This window comes from Equus caballus, chromosome 2 (genome assembly GCF_041296265.1).
Source record: "Equus caballus isolate H_3958 breed thoroughbred chromosome 2, TB-T2T, whole genome shotgun sequence".
Classification (NCBI taxonomy): Eukaryota; Metazoa; Chordata; class Mammalia; order Perissodactyla; family Equidae; genus Equus; species Equus caballus.
In genome coordinates, this window is record NC_091685.1 from 107506904 (window position 1) to 107529756 (window position 22853).

Consider the following 22853-nt stretch of genomic DNA (forward strand, 5'->3'; position numbering starts at 1 on the left):
CTGTGCTCTTTCACAGTATTAGATTGCTTTTAAGGATTTCACTGATCCTCAGCAGTGGGGCTAATTCTCATACTAGTGGGTCAGAATTCTCATTAGATGCAAAAGATTGCTCCAGATTTAATGTAGCACCTAAAAGAGGAAGATTGAAGTTTTTTTTAACACCCGAAGTCTAGGGAAATTAATTTAATTTATACACTGCTGGATTTTAAGATTTAATATGTTATGTTTTCTGTTTCCTTTAGCTCAAGTATATTAAATCCTAACATATTTACATATTACAAAAGATATGACATATTTAGATATTCTACAACATACTGTTGTAGAATCATTTCTTGTGGTGATAGTTGAGAGAGTATGAATATATGTTTGTTAAATTGAATTATTGAAAAGAAACCAATTGTGCAATGTGAGGACTGAAAAGAATGTCGACTGCAATAATTCATTTATCATTTATTAATAAATCTATCAATAACCGACAGATTGAAGCATAATTTATTCATTCACTCATTGAGTACCTATTTTGTTTGTTTTTGCACATCCATTACCTCACATATTTGCCTTTTTTTATTTTCGGTGAGAACGTTTAACTTCTACTATCTTAGCAAATTTCAATTATACAATATGATGTTATCAATTAAAGTCACTGTGTTATTCATTAAATCCTAAACCTTATTCATCTTATAACTGAAAGTTTGTACCCTTTTACAACCTCTGCCTATGCCCTATACCCTCCAGCCCCTGGCAGTCACTCTTCTACACTCTGTTTCAATGAGTTCAACATTTTTTTTTTCGTCCCACATTTAAGTGAAACCGTGCAGTGTTTGTCTTTCTCTGTCTGGCTTATTTCACTCAACATAATGCCCACCAGTTTCAACCACGTTGTCAAAAATGACAGGATTTCCTTCTTTTTCAAGGCTGAATAATATTCCATTGTGTGTGTGTGTGTGTGTGTGCGTGTGTGTGTGTTTCTGTATTGCATTTTCTTTATCTATTCACCTGTTGACAGACACTTAAGTTGTTTACATACCTTGGCTATTGTGAAGAATGATGCTATAACCATTGGAGTATAGGTATCTCTTTGACATAATGATTTTGTTTCTTTTGGACATATACCCAGAAGTGTGATTGCTATATCACATGGTAGTTCTACTTTTAATTTCTTGAGGAACTGCCAGGTTATTTTTCATAGTGGCTATACCCACCAACCGTTTACATTGCCACCAACAGTGTACAAGGGTACCCTTTTCTCCACATCCTCGTCAGCATTTATCTCTTGTCTTTTTGATAATAGCCATTCTAAAGATGTGAGGTAATATCTCATTGTGGTTTTTAGTTGCATTTCCCTAATGATTATTGATGTTGAGCACCTTTTCATGTACTTGTTGGTGATTTGCATGCCTTCTTTGGAAAAATGTCTATGTAGGTCCTCTGCCCATTTTTTTTTCTTTTGAGGAAGATTAGCCCTGAGCTAACATCTGCTGCCAATCCTCCTCGTTTTGCTGAGGAAGACTGGCCCTGAGCTAACATCTTTGCCCATCTTCCTCTACTTTATATGTGGGACACCTGCCTTAGCATGGCTTGACAAACAGTGCATAGGTGTGCACCCAGGATCCAAACGAGTGAGCCCTGGGCTGGTGAAGTGGAGCGTGTGAGCTTAACCACTGCACCCCAGGGCTGGCCCTCTCTGCTCATTTTTAATTGAGTTATTTGGGATTTTTTTTCTAGTGAGTTCCTTGTATATTTTGGATTTTAACTTCTTATCAGATATGTGGTTTGCAAATATTTTCTCCCATTCCATAAGTTGTCTTTTCATTTTGTTGATGGCTTCCTTTGCTGTGCAGAAGGTTGTTAGTTTGATGTAGTCCCACTTGTTGACTTTTGCTTTTGGTGTCAAATTCAAAAAATCATTGCCAAGACTGATATCAAGGAGTTTTCCACCAATGTTTTCTTCTAAGAGATGTATGGTTTCAGGGCTTATATTCAAGTTTTTAATGCATTTTGAGTTGATTTTTGTGTATGGTATAAGGTAGGGTCCAGTTTCATTCTTTTGCAAGGGGCTATACAGTTTTTCCCACACTATTTATTGAAGAGACTCTCCATTCCCCTTGTATAATCTTGACTCTTTTGTCATAAATTAATTGATCATTTATGTGTGAGTTTATTTCTGAACTCTCTATTCTGTTCCATTGATCTATGTGCCTGTTTTTATGCCAATACCATAGTGTTTTGATTATTATAGCTTTATAATATAGTTTGAAATCAAGAAGCATGATGCCTCCAGCTTTGTTCTTCTTTCTCAAGATTGCTTTGACTATTAAGAGCGATTTTTATTCCATACACATTTTAGGATTGTTTTTACTATTTCTGTGAAAAATGTCATTGGAATTTTGATAGGGATTTCATTGTATTTGTAGATTGCTTTGAGTAGTATGAATATTTTAACGGTATTAATTCTTCCAATCCATGAACACAGAATATCTTTCCATTTATCTGTGTCGTCTTCAGTTTCTTTCATCAGTGTCTTACAGTTTTCATTGTACAGATCTTTCACCTCCTTGTTTAAATTTATTCCTATATATTTTATTCTTTTTGATGCTATTATGAATGAGATTGTTTCTTAACTTCTTTTTCCAGTAGTTAATTGCTGGTGTATTGAAATGCAATTGATTTTTATATCCTGTAACTTTACTTGATTTGTTTATTTGTTCTAACAATTTTTTGGTGGATGGTTTTTGTTCTTTAGGGTTTTCTATATATAATATCATGTCATCTACAAGTAGAGACAATTTTACTTCATTCTTCCTGATTTGAATTTCTTTTTCTTGCCTAATTACTCTGGCTAGGACTTCCCATACTATTTTGAATAAAAGTGGCAAATGTGGATATCCTTGTCTTTTTCCTGGTCTTAGAGGAAAACTTTTCAGCTTTTCACATTGAGTATGATGTTAGCTGTGAGCTTGTCATATATAATGGCTTATTATGTTGAAATATGTTCCTTCTGTACCCAGTTGGTTGACAGTTTTTATTATGAAAGGATATTGAATTTTGTCAAATGCTTTTTCTGCATCTATTGACATAATAATATAATTTTTATCTTTCTTTTTGTTAATGTGGTGTATCACATTAATTGATTTGTGTATGTTGAATCATCCTCTCATCCCAGGAATAAATCACACTTGATCATCTTGTCTGATCTTTTTAATGTGTTATTGATTTGGTTTGCTAATATTTTTTGAGGATTTTTGCATCTATGTTCACCACAGATATTGGCCTGTAATTTTCTTTTTTTGTAACGTCCTTGTCTGGCTTTGGTATCAGGGTAATGCTGGCTTTGAAAAATGATTTTGGAAGTGTTCCCTCATTTTCTGTTTTTGGAAGATTTTGAGAAGGCTTGGTATTAATTCTTCTTTAAATATTTGATAGAATTCATCAGTTAAGTCATCTAGTCCTGTGTTTTTGTTTGTTGAGAGGTTTTTGATTACTGATTCAGTCTCCTTACTAGTAATCAGTCTGTTCAGATTTTCTATGATTCAGTCTTGGTAGGTTATATGTTTCTGTGAATTTTTTCATGTTTTCTAGGTCGTCCAATTTGTTGGTACATAATTGTTCATAGTAGTCTGTTAGGATTCTCTATATTTCTCTGGTATAAGTTGTAGTGTCTCATCTTTCATCATGTATTATTTTATTTCTTTGAGTTCTCTTTTCTTCTTGGTAAGTCTAGCTAAAAGTTTGTTTATTTTGTTTATCTTTTCAAAACCCAGCTCTTAGTTTCATTGATCTTTTCTACTGTCTTTTTGGTCTCTATTATATTTATTCCCACTCAGATCGTTTTTATTTCCTTCCTTCTGCTAACTTTGGGCTTATTTAGTTCATTTTTTCCTAGTTCCATGAAGTGTAAATTTAGCTCATTTATTTGAGATCTTTCTTTTATTGTAAGGATTTATCACTATGAACTTTCTTCTTAGAATTGCTTTTGCTGGATCCCGTAAGTTTTGATATTTTCATTTTCATTTTTCTCAAGGTAGTTTTTGATTTCTCTTTTGATTTTTTCTTTGACTAATTGGTTGTTTAGGAACATGCTGTTCATTCTCCACATATTTGTGAATTTTGCTGTTTTCTTCTTGTAATTGATTTCTAATTTCCTAAGCATTGTGGTCAGAAAAGATGCTTGATATGATTTCAATCTTCTTAAATTAATAAAGACTTGTTTTGTATTCTAATGTATGATCTATTCTGAATAATGTTCCATGTGTACTTGAAAAGAATGTATATTCTGCTGCTGTTGGATGGTATGTTCTGTATATGTCTGTTAAGTCCATCTGGTATAATGTGTAGTTTAAGTCCAATGTTTCATTATTGAAACCCTGGCCTTCAGGGAGTAGCTTTTAAAGTATGCAAATAAAGCTTTTTCTGGGAAAGATGGAAAGTGAGTAATTTTGCCTATCCCCTCTATGCTGAGCCCTGGGGGATAGCTGCAGTTAGTGCTTGCATGCTGGTTAAGAAATTGTTTCTTTGTATTCTAGCCTCGTAGGTCTCGGGACACAAGCCCTGTTGATTTTCAGAGGTAGATATTATGGGTGCTTTTCTCTCCAGAGGGAGTCTTAAAATTTGGGGTGCTAGATTTGAGGTCTAAATCCTTCACTCCTCAGAGAGATGCAAGGAGTTGGGCGTTCCCTCCTGATTGTATGGTGCTGTGTCGGGAGTAGGGTTTATGACCAGAATCTGTCTTCATTCCTGTTTTGATATGCGTATTTTCACATTCATCTGACGTTTAGGAGTCGTTTGGCTAGTTTATGGATCTTTTTCGGAGGGAATTGCTGTTTGTGTAGTTGTACATTTCTGGGAGGAAGGGAGTTTGTGAGCCTCCTGTGTCACCATCTCGGTTGATTCTCTTGAGTGCCTGTTTTGTGTTGCATATTGTCCAGGCACTAGGCATGCAGAAGTGAACGCAACAAAATTGCTACCCTTATGGAACTTATATTCTACTGGAGAAGGCATAATATAATGTCAGGTAGTGGTAGTTCTGAGAAAAAAAGTAGTGCAGGGTAAAGCAGATAGTGAGTGACAGGCTGGGGGGAACTATTTATATAGGGTGTTCCTGGAAGGCCCCTCTGGAAAAAGGTAACATTAAAATAGAGACCTGAAAGAAATGAAGAGAGAGTCATGTGGATATCTGGAAAATACAAAGTGCCTAAGGCTGGAGCATCGTTGATGTATTCAAGAAAACTGGAGGAGGACAGTGCTGGTGGATGGTGAGAGAGAAGGAGAAAGTGGCAAATGGTTACTGAGGCCAGATTATATAAGGCCTATAGGCCATAGTTAAATATTATATTTTACTCTGTGATGGAAAGACATTGAATTATCAGGTAAATTTTTAAAAACATCACCCTGGCTGCAGTGTGGAGAGTAAAACTTTAGAGTTAAGGAGAACAAAAGTGGAAGCTGTGAAATTAGATGGGGACTATTGTAATAATACAATTTAAAGAGATAGTGGCCTGAGTGAGGGTCAGTGCTCTTCAACCTTGGCTCCTCTTTAAGGACCTTCTAAAAAACACCAATGCTCAGGCCAAACCCAGAGCAACTAATAAAAATATTTGCAGGAGGGAGCAAGCATTGATAATTTTAAATCTCCCCAAGTGATTTCAATGTACAACCAAGGTAGTAACCATGAAAGTGATAAAAGTGAGTGGACTTTAACTAAATTTAACCATTTGGAGCAATGAGATTTTTTTTACTGGTTAGATGTGGGGCATGAGAACAAAAAAAGCAAAGAGAGATTCCAAAATTTTTGACCTGGGCAACTGGAAAATAGTTATATGAGAAAACTTTTTCTTAAATCTAACCCAAACCTCTTGTTTTCAGATACTTGTCAAATTTACCCAAGGTGGTGATGGATGGCATAACTTTCTGTAAAATATATTTCCATGTACATTTTGGAAAGAAAAATGTGTTTGGTCTTTTATGTAATATCCCAGATACCAAGATTATAAAACAAAAACCACAGTAGTTATTTTAACAGAGAGATTGTGATGTAGAAATTGGTTCATCAGAAGTTGGGAGAACTGACAAGGCAAAAAGGAGACACTGAAAGTACACGAAAGTAATAACTACAGGAAGCAGCCACCACCCATGGGGATGAGGAAACCAAGGGAAGAAGTTGGAGTTATTAGAACCTAGAATCCTAGAACCCAAGAACTCCAGAACACTAAAACCCAAGCATATGAGAAGAGAGTGGTATGCAGCTGCTACTACCAGTTCAGGAGCTCAAAGGAAGGGCTTTGTGGAGCTGAGACTTGGACCACTTAAGGAAAGATGCTGCCCACCTGATGCTGATACAATTAAGATGTTATGATAAGGCTGTTTCTGGGCCTGTGGTTGGAGCCAACTCCTGCCAGAACAGACTCCTGCTGTTAGGCTTGAAGTGCAGTTCCTAGAGTGGTTCTGTCAGGAAGAGCAAGCAAAGCAGGCGGAGCAAGTCCGGTCTCTTCTCTTCCTGCTTTCCAATTTAGTGCCTCTACTAGTAGAACTCTATTTATACAGAAGCAGCTGGCAAAGGAGAAATATAGTTTGCTTAGTCCCAGTCTCAGCATTGCAAAGCAGAGTATGTGGGTGGAGCTTAATAAGCAGCTATAGTCTACTCTTTTGGCTACTTAGCATCCATGCACATTCTTTTACCCATGTTAGAACTTCCCTACACAACAATAGTAACTTTAATGCCCTAGAATAACAAGATGCAAATAACCTGCATACGAAGGAGTATGCTCTCTGTTTCTCCAAAGAGAGATTAATGTCCCAAAAGTTGCAGCATCCATCCTCGGGCAAAGGCGTGGTATCCAATAATGGATGATGTTCATGACTCCTCAATTTAGTCATAGTTCCATTTGAATAATTTGTAATCAAAAACTAACCTGAAAGTTAAGCAGCAACAAAAATCCTTATATAAAATAGTGAGAAAGGTGGGAAAAATATCTACTACAACTCTAATTTCTGTACATAGTTAAAAGGCCATAATTGGTGTTTATTGTGTCCTTCTTCCACTGCCCTTCCATCCTTCCTTTGCCTTTCGCCAGTACTTCCTCTACTAGTCAATGTCCTGTAACCTTGTAGAATGACCCAAATCTTTATTCCTGAAGTGTCTGAATTCTCAGTGGTCCAGTTTATTTTTGTTGTTGTTGCCACTGTAGTTTTCCATCAACTTTTACTATTGGGTATGAAATTCTCTAGGTTCCAAACATAGCCTTCCCTGTTTCCATTGTATAGCAAAAATTTAATTTTCTCTTGATGATCACAATCTATCATCTCAGTCAGTAAAGTAATCCTTATCTTTGCCTGTTGGTTCAGTGTCATGAGGAGCCCGAAACAACTGGTAGAAGTCTCAACTTTCAATTCAACAGAACCAGTGTTGCTTTTCCTAGTGGAATCATTTCTATCTTAGAGACTAAGACTTACAAACTAGCAGAGCTCAAAATTGCTGAGTCCAGAGGTAAAAATTCTGCTAGGGAATTATTTAGTATATCAGAGGAAGGAGTCACTCTTGCTTCTTCCCCTTGATTCTCAGACCCATGTATTCTAACTATGGAGAGACAGCCGACTCAAAGTATATACTACATTCCGTAAGATAGAATCCATCCCTTTGAGAGGATTGTCTGCCAACTGGTGCTGTGAGTCAGGCTTCATTTGGCTATTCCACCATTCTACCATACTTGGTGCTTCTGGGTATTAAGTATTAAGACCAGTGAATCCATGGGCACAAGCCCACTGTCACACTTCCTTTGTGGTTAAATGAGTCCATGTCAGTAACCATGTTGTGCAGAATATTCACCATGATGGTGAATAAGGCATTCAATATGTCTAATGATGTTGATACTGGCAGAAGAATTACAGGTTAGGGAGGCAAATTCATATCTAGAATATGTGTCTATGCTAGTGAGGACAAACCACATACTACAATAGATGCAGAGGGTCTAATGTTTCAACTTGCCACCAGGTGGCTGACCAAGTCCCTCAGGGGATAGTGACATCTTGGGAACTCAACAGTCATCTCTGCTGTCAGCAATTTAGATACTTAAAGTTAGTAGACAGAAAAGCCTTAGAGAGTGAAATTCCATGGTGTTGAGCCCATTCTTAGCCTCCATTGCTGCTGAGGCTCTATCTACATGTGTCTTTTGAACAAGCACTTGGATGATTGGGTAAAGAGGTTGAATGACATCCATAGAACATGTCATCTGTTTACCTAATTATTAGAGTCTCCTCTGCATGTGATGCTCTTTGGTGAGCATTCACATGAGGCACAAATATCATCACTCTGGCCCATAATGAGAGGTCCTTCTAGTTACTTTTTCTCTAGACCTTCTCATTAATCTTCTAGTGCTACTCCTTCAAATTCCCTGACCATTCAGCTAAACAGCTAGCTACTGACCACTTTATTTTCCCCAAAGCTACCCAGTACATAGTGGTACATTCTAGTTGTGAGTGCCTCTGGTTGTGCTATGTGGAATGCACCTCAGCATGGCTTGATGAGTGGTGCCATGTCCGCACCCAGGATTCTAACCAGCAAAACCCTGGGCCGCCAAAGCAGAGCGCGTGAACTTCACCACTCGGCCACGGGACTGGCCCCTACTTGACCACTTTACATCTCTACTCCTGCATTTCTCAGTCCATGCAAAGTGGACAACCCTGTGAATTGCTTGAAGTGCTACCCATAGGGAGGATTATCTCACCATTTTCTTTCCGAGCATCGTCAGATGGGTATGTAATTGCAGCAGTCCACTTGCAGGTTGTGACAACATATTATGCAGAATCATCTGTGAACTAGGTTTTTTCTTCCTTCCTCACTCAAATGATCAAAAGTAATTCCTTGTGATATCTTGAGTATGGATTAGAGGAGAGGAGACAATGAAGCAGGAATAGGTGATATAGGAATCTGAGCCACCTGCTCATCCAACTAACTCCTGTGTTCCAGGCAATCCCCATCACTTATATGCCATTTTCGCTTGATGATGGTTTGCTGCATCACCTAACATTGTTGTTTGGAGGAGTCAGATAACACCAGTTCAAAATGGGCATCTAAGTTCACATGGTCCCTTGATGTCCTGTAGTTAGGAACACAATCTCTGTCAGGGCCCAGCAATAAGCCAGGAGCTGTTTTTGAAGGCAAAAATAGTTTTCTACAGGGGCCAGCCCCGTGGCTGAGTGGTTAAGTTCGCGCGCTCCGCTGCAGGCGGCCCAGTGTTTCGTCAGTTCGAATCCTGGGCATGGACATGGCACTGCTCATCAAGCCGTGCTGAGGCGGCATCCCACATGCCACAACTAGAAGGACCCACAACTAAGAATATACAACTATGTACCGGGGGGCTTTGGGGAGAAAAAGGAAAAAATAAAATCTTAAAAAAAAATAGTTTTCTACAGAAGAAGGCATGGTTTTGTTGTAAAATCTGGAGGTTCTGTGTTACAATTCTCTTTTATTATCTTGGTAGAGGCTTTATTCAGCTTCCCTATTTGCCTTAGACACTTTGAGTATCATTGTGTCTCTTGGATCATAAAGTCCAAGTGACCACCTGTAGTGCACGTTGGTCCTGCTGCAGAGCCTTCTGTTGCTCTAGGCTCTCCTTACAACTGGCAACCTTGGGATTACTTGATAAATTGGTCTGAGCTGTGCACTCAAATATGGTATATATTTCCTCCAAAATCCGAAGAGACCCATCAAGCATTATGCCTCTTCATAAATGGTAGTTGGGTTCATGGTTCAATAACTTGTTTTGTACTTTGGAAAAAATGTACCAATATGCTCTAGACCACTGTACCTCCCAAAATGGCTATAAGGTAATAGGCTCCTGAATTTGCACTTACAAATGGAAATTTTTCTGTGCTGTCCAAGCCATTCTAAGCCATGTAGCTTCTCTTTAAAGTTGCAGTGTTTCAAGGGTAACTTAATGCACTGGGTCACTCAGGAAATAGACTTTACAGATTTAACTCTTTTTTTTTTTTTGGATGAAATTGTTAAGTAGCCACTGATGGGAGTTGTACCATCAGGGAAACACCCAGTGCGGATGGCAGTTACACAGTGTACCTACAGACCCTTTCCATGCCTGTCCATTGCTTATTGCACATGTTGTCAATTGATCATGACCCTCTTTCTGGGCCTGGATATTTCCTCTGTATTAACACAGGGCTTAAACAAGCCAAACAACTAAGAGTTGAAACCTGTTAGGCATTCCATGGAACTCCTGCATGAGAATCACTGGCATATTTGTTAAAAATTCAGGTTTCCTGGGCCAACGTCAGGGCCTGTTGAATAAGAATGTCTGAGGTCAGGAATTTGTAGTTTAGCTGGCATTGATCAAGACCACCTTAATGGCCCTCAGCTTGACTAAACTCTAGACTTGTTTCTTTGTGATATAAACCCTTGATCTCCCTTTTCTTAGATGATCTCCCTTATCTTAGAGCATTTATTTTAGAAAATTTGTAATTGTAAATCTTTCTCTGCACCTTTGAGGTGTAAATCTTCTCCCAGCTTCTTATCAGTTTTACAGCCCAGGAATGTCTTCTCAAGGACCTGGGAGCCATCCCCTTTAAATGTAATCATGAAGAAAGAGAGCACCCCTGTCTCTCAGACTGCCTGGGAGGGTAGGAAGCTAACTTCAGTAAGTGCTAATGAGCAACAAAGATGGTCTAATCACATTGAGCAGCCTCCTCACTACTGTCCTAGGTCCTTTTCCATTAGTTTGCCACAGGGCTTAAGTACTACCCCCCTTTTGTTTCAGCAGAGTTGAGTTCAGTCTCTCTCCCCTGTTGTAACAGTCTTGAATAAGGTCTTCCTTGGTTGTTTAACTTGTTTGGTGCAATTTTTCTTTGACAGTTCCTCAGGTAATTGTCATTAATATTCAAATACAAGAAGCACATTGCTAGACACTGAAGAGTAATCTTTAGGGAATTAAGCAATCATTAACAAACAAAAAGACCCCACAAGAACCCATTTCTGTTTCTGATCCATTATCAGTAGGGCTTGATCTTTGAAATGGCTTTTTCAATAGGAGCTTTTTGACTAAGTGAAAACTCTTGTTTAGTAAACCTGGTAATAGCTACTCATATTTGTGAAGTGATTGATTAGGGTAAGCAGTGCAGTCTGTTGTAATGATTCAGAATGCTGCTAAATAAACATATAAATGAGATATTAGTGTAGGAGTAGAACTGATTTAGAAAGAAGTAGATTACCAGACTTTGCCTTATTATCCCATAAGCTCCATTACTTTCCATGTCTTCTTGAGGGAAGTTGCTCGTTTTAGGCCCTGTCAGCATTCTATTCTATGGGAACTGCTGTATCCGATGTGAAGGATCTCAGGCTTTCTCATTTGGATGTACAAATGGTATCATCAAACTGCATACTTGGAGATTTTGATGGGAGATGGCAGAATAAAAATGTTGAACGCAGCTCTGGAGCTATGTTGCTTGCCTTTCATTAACATGAACCAGAGTCAATAGGAAGGGTGATCTTCTATAGGTCAATCAGTGGCTCTGGGATTCAGTTTTTTTATCTGTAAAATAAAGGAGGCTTAACTCACTTTGTAAATACTTGTAGGCATTTTGACTCCTTATTTTCCGGTCTCCTCTTTCAATAAAACTAATGGTTTAATGATTCTGTGAATCTGTGAAACAGGACTGTGTTTTTGATGTAGTTTCAATATTCACATAATCTAAGAATACAAAAACAAATTCAGTAAGAATTATTGCGAGAGGTGACCGTTCCTACTGGACATTTTGACCACTTTTTCTTCCTCATATGCTGGCCATATTGTTTTCAGGTGATTAAGTCAGATGTGCCATTTGGTTTATAATCAGAAGTATTAAAATGATTATGGATGTTGAACAACTTGAGGATGGAAGAAGAACGACTTTGTTCTGTGGTCAATTTTGTACTATCATAAGCAGAAATTTAATACTGCTATTTGGTTTTACTATAGCAGAAATTATTTGAAATTATATTTACTTCTTGTTTGGATTCATGAAGATTTTTGTAATTTGTATTAATGTTCATGGCTATTAGTTTTTTCTGGGTATAAGTATAAATAAAACTAACCATAATCTCAGGGGAACTTTTTTCTTTCTTTCATCTACTTATCTATTAATGCCATAAATATTGACTGAATGCCTACTATGTGGCTTTGCTAAGTGCTGAGGATACAAAAATCGAAAAAGTGCAGCAAATAACTGCAGTATAGAGATGTAAATGCTAGTGGAGCTGGGCACTAAGTTTTAAAGGAGCACTAAGGATGATGTGATGACCTCAGGGAGGGAGGCAGGGTTATGTCAGGGAAAGCTTCAGAGAAGATGTGATATTTGACTTGAGTCTTATACAAAGAACAAGGATTTGCTGCATGAAAAAAATGGGAAACGAGGAGAGCAGAGGATGAAAAGCTTGTGAGGAAAGAATTTGGGAGAAATGATTTTCTGATCAAAGACATGGAGGCCTTTTGTGCCAGTTTGTTTATCTGCATTTCCAATAGAAAGTCACTAGCCTTGGCCCTCAATGAAATTCAGTGTGATGCTGATGAAATGATAACTGGTCCATTGCTAAGACTGATGAACGTTTTCCCATGGAAAATCTTCATAAAGTCTTGCTTTTCACAGATTCAAGAGCCTGTAAAACAAAAGGCCTATAAAGAGAAAGATATGTGTTCATGAATGTAAAATCTTGTACCCTCTGCTGTGATTACAGCAGGCTGACTTGAACCTCTATACAATAAGGGACTGTAAATGCTACTGATGTAGACCTCTCTTAAGTCAAGAAGCGTTGCATGTTTGGTCCTCTCGTATTTCCTTTGGGTGACATCAAAGACATGGTTAATCAGTTTGGAGCAGCTTTTCCCCTTTAATTTGCAGAATAAGAGAAAAATCAGTTTGACCAAATAAAACTCGAAAGGGAACAGCCTTTAAGTATGCATTAGTTTTTTTCAGATGCTTCTTTGGGTTCCTTTAGATTATCATTTAACTTTGATGTCTCTTCTTTAAGTACTGTTTTATAGCTTATTAGTCAATGTTACCAACTCAGTGCCTCTTGAGGAAAATAAAAGTCATGTTACTTAAGAAGGCAGGTAGGATATAATACAATTGTTTACTCAGTATCAAAACTTTCATAAGAGTGTGTAGAACATTCTCTGGTGACAGGGGAAACTTAAATGAAATAATGTTATTTTGATGACTGCATCATCTCTAGGAGGTTAGACATATTTTAGGCCTTAAATTAATCTTCTTTGAGACCAATAGTAATTAGAGATACTTTACCTTTATTATAATTATTTGGGGACATTGAGAAAAGAGATTTTTTTTTTTTAAGGTTTTTTCATTTAATTGACATCTCAGTGAGGAAATTTGAGGGAGCTCAGTGGCATCTTCTAGGAGATAACAGTTTCTTCATTTTAGGTTTATTTCCAGTAGAAAAGCTTATATTTCAGGCACACTCTAAAGCCTAAAAGGCTGTTCAGTGGTCACTGGAACAAGAAACTATTTACAAAGATGTTTAGGGCACCCGGCTTCTTAAGGGATTAAAGATCTTTTTTTCACCTCCTCTTCTTGGAAAAGAGGAATCAAGTGATGCATGTGCAATGTAGATCCCAGAGTTTTGTGTTCAAGTAATATGTAAAACTTTATGAATTATGCACTTTCCAAGTTGGATTTGTTATACATATGGGTATCAGTTTCTTAGATTTCTCAGTGTTTTTAGGTGCTTAAAAACAGGATATTCGTTTACTAATTTGGTTGACTTGTGTTGTCCAAAATTTTCTGAAGAAACCCATTTAATGCTTTGGAAGTAGAAGTGACACATTTCTACTTGTTGGTAGACAAGTTGACTAGAGACTAAACTTGCTGGCTTTATTTAGTTGTAACAGAAAGAAAAGAGGTATCATACATATGACATTGGGCATTATGTTGTAGTTTGGGTTTCTTCCATCACAGCAAAGAAAGTAGACTATCGTTGAGAGAGAAAGCACTATATACTATATCTGAATGATTGTCTTCTATATTGGTAGAGTCAAAATCTTGGTAATTCTCACAAAATTGTTTTTATAATAAACTGCATTTTCCCCAGTGAAGTTAAAATGGATTTCTTTTCAAGGTAAGGACTAACCAATTGATCCTATGAAGAAACATTACATTCATCTGAAGGTGACAAGTTAGCTAACTGTGAAGTTAGGAAGTGTAGTCCTCAAGACTACCTTCACTTCTGACACCATTTGCAGCATTGGGGGTTCCCAAGATCCGCTTTAGGGTTCAATAATTTGCTAGGACTCCTACAACTCACTGAAAGCTGTTTTACTCAATAGTTGCGGTTTATTACAGTGAAAGGATATGGCTTAAAATCAGCCAAGGGAAAAAGTGCATGATAGAGTGCGGAAAGGTTCCAAATACAGAGCTTCCAGTTGTCCTCTCCCTGTGTCCTCTTCCATTACTTTCCCAATAATAACATGTGATAATATAAACAGTATTGCTAACCAAGGAAGTTCTTCTGAGGCTTAGTGTCCAGAGTTTTATTGGGGCTCCATGCTTGACTACCCACATGGTGACTTTTAGTCTCCACCCCTCCTGGAGGTAGTGTGGTTACTACGTGGCCCAAAGCCCTCGTCATAAATCACATTGTTAAACTGTTAAGTGGTCAAGGCCCCATGTAAATGAAGACATTCTTCCTAGAGATCACTTTCCAGTTAAAGAGGGCAAAAGCAGACCTCTGTTTGAGTAAGGTTAATTCTTTAATACACAGAAACCAATATGAATAACTGTGACAAAGAGCTGAACATTTTGAAGATGAAGTCTGTCTTTTAGAATGTGACCTTTTTTGCTGGACAAGCTTCTTGAGTAGTCAAAAGCAACCAGCTAGGAACCAGATCTCAGTTCATGTTCCCTGGTTTGTGTGTGTATTAGGCATATAATCCAAAAACTGTTTTATTTTCCTGGGCTTCAGTTTCATGGATGATGAAACCAGAGTAATCACTCCTGCCTGTTTCACTAGATTGTAGTGAAACCTAAATAATGAAAAGTGTGTAAAAGTGCTTCACGAAGTTCCATATGAATGTCATTTATAAGATTTAGTATCTCTGAAAAAGAGCTGACAGTTGTGAGGGATCAAACTATTTGAGTTAGTAATTTTTGACTTGAAATTGTAAAGAATATTGTTAGCAAGGGCCACGACTATTTTAAATAGAATTTAGTGCTATAATACAAAGAAAAAATGTTTAATATTTTATTTCAGATATATGATTCCTAGTAGTAGACTGCAGAGCATTTTTATAGACAAAACTTTTTTACTCTACAAAAGTAAAAAGTGTGAGCTTTAAAGAGGGATAGTTCAAGAAACTTGGGATTACTGGAGGATGAATTATGCATACAATGCATTGGTCCACACATTTTAGGTGGATCATGTTATCATTAATAGTGAAGATTTAACTATGGCAGGGATACATTCTGCTGATGCATTCCATAATTTAAGAAATAATGTCAAATAGAATTAGGAACTAGTAGGAAGCTGCCTTTGGATAAGACCTGTGTTACTTGTGTATATAGGCATTATTTTAATTTGTTTACCAAAAATGCAGCTATTGACAAATAATATTCGTACTTTTTTGAGACTGTCATCATTTGAGAAGCTGAATAACCAAGAGTTTCATTCCAGCTGCATGCAGAACATTTCATTTAAAGAACACTTGTAGGAACAAAACATGTCCATGCACATCCATTGACTTTTGTTAGCAGTTATAAACTTGATATATTGTCCTAGTTTGTTCCTTTTGTTGGAAAAAGAAAAGGGAGGAATTATCCATCTGGCTCCTGTCCTGAAGTCTAGCCCAGGAGGGAGGTGATGTAGGGTGAAGACTTAAAATCCTCGCACCAAATCAATGTCTTGCTGACATCACGAAGCCGTGTGTACTTATGAAATGCCAAGGTCCTCTGTGCGGTCCCTGTTAACCACGTCTAATTCTTTCAAACACAAGGTCTTCCAGATGTTCTGAAGGAGAATGTATCTCTTTATAGTAAAAGTTATATCAGCCATCATTTTCCACATATTCCTATGGCGCCCGTTTACAAGAATTTGTAGTACATTCCCAAACATCTGCAGATAGTATCTCCATAATTACTTTTGAAATTACTAGCCACCTGTCAGCACAGAGATTACTACTATGAAGAATGTCAAATGGGAATTAAAGTTTTTATTAGGTCACCAGCATTCTACTATAGACATATTGTGGGCAGATAGGGCCATTTCAGCACACAATTTTATTAGGTACAATAAATTTGGAGGCTATATATTCCACTGTTACTGCATATGCATATTTACTGTGTGCATATGTATTCAGCACTAACTGAAAACTGCTTAGGATAGCAGCTGTAACTTGGGGTTTGAGTTTCAGATGAAAGAGAGATGTTCGGCTTCTTTATTTCTTGTACCAAAATACATTTCTTAAGAAGTACCTGGAGCTACTTAGAAAACAGCTTGCTGCTTTGTCTCATGGAAATGCTCTGAAGTTTAATTTTGCAAATGAATAACTGGAGAGGATAACTTTTAAGATTCAGGGAGGAGAAAGAAGAGTTAGGAAGCTGAAGAACTAGTTTAACATATGTGAGGAACAACTGTGGAATGTCTCATAGTGCCTCTGTAAGAAAGAGGAGCAAGCGGTATTGGTTTGCCTTTGACCTCTTCCAGGACTAAGAGTCAGCTAATATTTGAAAGCTTGTGATGCGACAGGGCCTGTGTTGAGCATTTAATATGTTATCTCATTTAATCTGCATAATGACACTTTGAATTAAGAATCATTGTTATCATCATCATCATCATCATCATCATCATCGTCATCTCCAGACTGAGGTTTTGAGAGACTAAAAAATCAAAGATCGTCTCTTGTCACACAGCTAGTCAGTGATGAAGCCGGGACTTCTACCATTAACATTGGGTATTCAGAGTCATCAGTGATCTCCACGTTGCTAAACCCAGAGGGCTTTTCTCAGTCCTCATTTTATATGACCCAATAGTAGAATTTGAATAATAACATGTATACTCCTTGAAGTGTTTTTTTTCCCTCTTGGCTTCAGGTATAGCTTATACTCCCCACTTTTTTCTTTCTGGACACTCCTCCAGCCTTAGGTGATGCTTCTTTATCTCCCCAGGGCTCAGTCATTGATGGGGTGATTTCATCTAGCTTCAAAACCTGTAATACCATCTCTAGGCAAATAGTTCCTCATATATATCTCCAGCCTGGGCTTTACCAGACTCAGGGCCTCCTCCAGACTTAGCATCTTTCTGTTTCTTCCTCTGTGTAGCTGGCCAGAGAAAGATAAGACCTGAGGTCCCACCTTGGACTCAGAGTCCTCTTAGGTCTCTAACATAATACACAGCAAATTCTAGCTTACTAGTATAGTCTTCACTTGAGTTTAGGGCCCATTGCCCAGCTAATAATAAAGGGTTTTTTCCTCTTTATTTTTCCTTTGCCAATATTCCTTGTGGTCTGTTTCCTTAGGAACCTTATGGCAAGGGACAGCTGTGGTCTGGGGCAGGATTCAGGTATTTTTGGATCCTCTAGCTAAAAAACATTTTTTTTTTTTTATTAATGTTATGATAGATTACAACCTTGTGAGATTTCAGTTGTACATTTTTGTTACTCATGTTGTGGGTACACCACTTCCCCCTCTGTGCCCTCCCCCCACCCCCCCTTTTCCCTGGTAACCACCGATCAGATCTCCTTATCAATATACTAAATTCCACCTATGAGTGGAGTCATATAGAGTTCGTCTTTGTCTGACTGGCTTATTTCGCTTAACATAATACCCTCGAGGTCCATCCACGTTGTTGTGAATGGGCCAATTTTGTCTTTTTTTATGGCTGAGTAGTATTCCATTGTGTATATATACCACATCTTCTTTATCCAATCATCAGTTTCTGGGCATGTAGGCTGGTTCCACGTCTTGGCTATTGTAAATAATGCTGCAGTGAACATAGGGGTGCAACGGACTCTTGAGATTTCTGATATCAGGTTCTTAGGATAGATACCCAGTAATGGGATGGCTGGGTCATAGGGTATTTCTATTTTTAACTTTTTGAGAAATCTCCATACTGTTTTCCATAGTGGTTGTACCAGTTTGCATTCCCACCAACAGTGTATGAGGGTTCCTTTTTCTCCACAACCTCTCCAACATTTGTCACTCTTGGTTTTGGATGTTTTTGCCAATCTAACAGGTGTAAGGTGATATCTTAGTGTAGTTTTGATTTGCATTTCCCTGATGATTAGCGATGATGAACATCTTTTCATGTGTCTATTGGCCATATTCATATCTTCTTTTGAGAAATGTCTGTTCATGTCCTCTGCCCATTTTTTGATCGGGTTGTTTGTTTTTTTGCTGTTAAGCCGTGTGAGTTCTTTGTATATTATGGAGATTAACCCTTTGTCGGATAAGTGGCTTGTGAATATTTTTTCCCAATTAGTGAGCTGTTTTTTTGTTTCAATCCTGTTTTCCCTTGCCTTGAAGAAGCTCTTTAGTCTGATGAAGTCCCATTTGTTTATTCTTTCTATTGTTTCCCTCAACTGAGGAGTTACAGTGTCCGAAAAGATTCTTTTGAAACTGATGTCAAAGAGTGTACTGCCTATATTCTCTTCCAAAAGACTTATTGTCTCAGGCCTAATCTTTAGGTCTTTGATCCATTTTGAGTTTATTTTGGTGTGTGGTGAAAAAGAATGGTCAATTTTCAATCTTTTGCATGTGTCTGTCCAGTTTTCCCAGCACCATTTGTTGAAGAGACTTTCTTTTCTCCATTGTAGGCCCTCTGCTCCTTTGTCGAAGATTAGCTGTCCATAGATGTGTGGTTTTATCTCTGGGCTTTCAATTCTGTTCCATTGATCTGTGGACCTGTTTTTGTACCAGTACCATGCTGTTTTGATCACTGTAGCTTTGTAGTATGTTTTGAAATCTGGGATTGTGATTCCGCCGGCTTTGTTTTTCTTGCTCAGGATTGCTTTAGCAATTCGCGGTCTTTTGTTGCCCCATATGAATTTTAGGATTGTTTGTTCAATATCTGTGAAAAATGTTCTTGGGATTCTGATTGGGATAGCATTGAATCTGTATATTGCTTTAGGTAGTATGGACATTTTAACTATGTTTATTCTTCCAATCCATGTGCAAGGAATGTCTTTCCATCTCTTTATGTCATCGTCAATTTCTTTCAAGAAAGTCTTGTAGTTTTCATTGTATAGATCCTTCACTTCCTTGGTTAAGTTTATCCCAAGGTATTTTATTCTTTTCGTTGTGATTGTGAATGGGATTGAGTTCTTGAGTTCTTTTTCTGTTAGTTCATTGTTAGTGTATAGAAATGCTACTGATTTATGCACGTTAATTTTATACCCTGCTACTTTGCTGTAGTTGTTGATTATTTCTAATAGTTTTTCTGTGGATTCTTTGGGGTTTTCTATATATAAGATCATGTCGTCTGCAAACAACGAGAGTTTTACTTCTTCGTTACCTATTTGGATTCCTTTTATTTCTTTTTCCTGCCGAATTGCTCTGGCCAGCACCTCCAGTACTATGTTGAATAGGAGTGGTGAAAGTGGGCACCCTTATCTTGTTCCTGTCCTCAGAGGGATGGCTTTCAGTTTTTGTCCATTGAGTATGATGTTGGCTGTGGGTCTATCATATATGGCCTTTATTATGTTGAGGTACTTTCCTTCTATACCCATTTTACTGAGGGTTTTTATCATAAATGGGTGTTGGATCTTGTCGAATGCTTTCTCTGCATCTATTGAGATGATCATGTGGTTTTTGTTTTTCATTTTGTTGATGTAGTGTATCATGTTGATTGACTTGCGGATGTTGAACCATCCCTGTGTCCCTGGTATAAATCCCACTTGATCATGGTGTATAATCTTTTTGATGTATTGCTGTAATCGGTTTGCCAAAATTTTGTTGAGGATTTTTGCATCTATGTTCATCAGTGACATCGGCCTGTAGTTCTCCTTCTTTGTGTTGTCCTTGTCAGGTTTGGGGATCAGGGTGATGTTGGCTTCATAGAATGTGTTAGGGAGTTCTCCATCTTTCTCAATTTTCTGGAACAGTTTGAGGAGAATAGGTATTAAGTCTTCTTTGAATGTTTGGTAGAATTCTCCAGAGAAGCCGTCTGGTCCTGGACTCTTATTTTTGGGGAGGTTTTTGATTACCGTTTCTATTTCCTTACTTGTGATTGGCCTATTCAGATTCTCCATTTCTTCCTGATTCAGTTTGGGGAGATTGTAGGAGTCTAGGAATTTGTCCATTTCTTCCAGGTTGTTCGATTTGTTGGCATATAGTTTTTCATAGTATTCTCTTATGATCTCTTGTATTTCATTGGTATCTGTTGTGATTTCTCCTCTGTCATTCCTAATTTTATTAATTTGCGATTTCTCTCTTCTTTTCTTGGTGAGTCTGGCTAGGGGTTTGTCAATTTTGTTAATTCTTTCGAAAAACCAACTCTTTGTTTCATTGATCCTTTCTATTGTCTTTTTTGTTTCAATATCGTTTATTTCTGCTCTTATTTTTATTATTTCCCTCCTTCTACTGACTCTGGGCTTTGTTTGTTCTTCTTTTTCTAGTTCTGTTAGGTGTCGTTTGAGGTTGCTTATGTGAGCTTTTTCTTGTTTAGTGAGGTGGGCCTGTATTGTGATGAATTTCCCTCTTAGGACTGCTTTTGCTGCATCCCAAATGTTTTGGTATGTCGTGTTCTCATTTTCATTAGTCTCCAGATAAAATTTGATTTCTTCTTTAATTTCTTCAATGATCCATTGTTTGTTGAGAAGCGTGTTGTTTAGTCTCCACATTTTTGCACCTTTCTCTGCTTTTTTCTTGTAGTTGATTTCTAGTTTAATAGCATTATGATCAGAAAAGATGCTTGATATTATTTCAACTCTCTTGTATTTATTGATGTTTGCTTTGGTTCCCAAAATATGGTCAATCCTTGAGAATGTTCCATGTGCACTTGAGAAGAATGTGTAACCTGCTGTTTTTGGATGAAGTGTTCTATATATATCTATTAAGTCCATCTGGTCTAATTTTTCATTTAATTCTATTATTTCCTTGTTGATTTTCTGTCTGGATGTTCTGTCCATTGGTGTTAATGGTGTGTTGAGGTCCCCTACTATTATTGTATTGTTGTTGATGTCTTCTTTTAGCTCTATTAAGAGTTGCTTTACAAATTTTGGTGCTCCTGTGTTGGGTGCGTATATATTTATAAGTGTTATGTCTTCTTGGTGGAGAGTCCCTTTTATCATTATATACTGTCCCTCTTTATCTTTCTTTATCTGTTTTGCTTTGAAATCTACCTTCTCTGATATTAGTATAGCGACACCTGCTTTCTTTTGTTCATTATTAGCTTGGAGTATTGTTCTCCATCCCTTCACTCTGAGTCTGTGTTTGTCTTTGGGGCTGAGGTGTGTTTCCTGGAGGCAGCATATTGTTGGATCTTGTTCTTTGATCCATCCTGCCACTCTGTGTCTTTTGATTGGGGAGTTCAATCCATTTACATTTAGAGTGATTATTGAGATGTGGGGGCCTACCACTACCATTTTGTGTCTTGTTTTCCGCTTTTCTTCAGTTTCCTTTGTTTCTCGTCCCATGGTTTAATCTGTTCTGATGTAGAGCTGCTACTCTCTGTTGTTGTCCTTCTACTTATCTCCTCTGCTCTTGGTTTTGTAGCCCCTTTCCTTTTTTGGATTTTTCAGGAATGAGGGTTTTCCTGAGGATTTCCTGAAGAGGAGGTTTTGTGGCAATGAACTCCCTTAATTTTTGTCTATCTGCGAAAGTTTTTAGTTCTCCATCGTATTTGAAGGATATTTTCGCTGGGTAGAGAATTCTCGGCTGTAGATTTTTGTCCTTCAAATTTTTGAATATATCATTCCACTCTCTTCTAGCCTGTAAAGTTTCTGCTGAGAAATCTGCTGATAGCCTGATGGGGGTTCCTTTGTAGGTTAGTTTCTTTTGCCTGGCTGTCCTTAGTATTTTCTCCTTGTCGTTGACTTTTGCTAGCTTCACTACTATATGGCGTGGAGTTGGTCTTCTTGCATTGATAAAGTTTGGAGATCTATTGGCTTCTGTCACCTGAAGATCCATCTCCCTCACCAGATTTGGGAAGTTCTCAGCCATTATTTCTTTGAATAGGCTTTCTGCCCCTTTCTCCTTCTCTTCTCCCTCTGGTATACCTATAATCCTTACGTTGCATCTCCTAATTGTGTCTGATAATTCTCGGAGAGTTTCTTCATTTCTTTTTAGTCTTGCTTCTCTCTCCTCCTCTGCCTGCAGCAATTCTATATTGCCATCTTCCAAATTGCTAATTCTTTCCTCCATATTATCGGCCCTACTGTTCAGAGCATCTAGATTTTTCTTAATCTCCTCTATTGTGTTCTTCATTTCCAATATTTCTGTTTGGTTCTTCTTTATCGTATCACACTCTTTTGTGACATAGCTCCTGAACTCGTTGAGTTGACGGTCAGAACTCTCTCTTAACTCATTGAGAATTTTAATGATGGCTGTTTTGAAGTCATCATCATTTAGGTTATATATCTCATTTTCTTTGGGATTGTTTTCTGTGTATTTGTTACTTTCTTTCTGTTCTGGAGATTTAATGTATTTTTTCATATTGCTTGATGTTGTTGATTTGTGCCTCCGCATGGAGATAGAGTTTAGTTGCTCCTTTCACTTGTTTCAGCTGCTGCGGTGGGGGAGCAGCTGTTTATACTGCACCAACCAGGAACCCTGTCCGCAGTTGCTAACTGGGCCTGGGCCCCTCCTCGTAGCCACAGTGGCCCTTTGGATTCCCTCCTCTGCTGTGGGGGCCGTCACAGGGGGGCTTC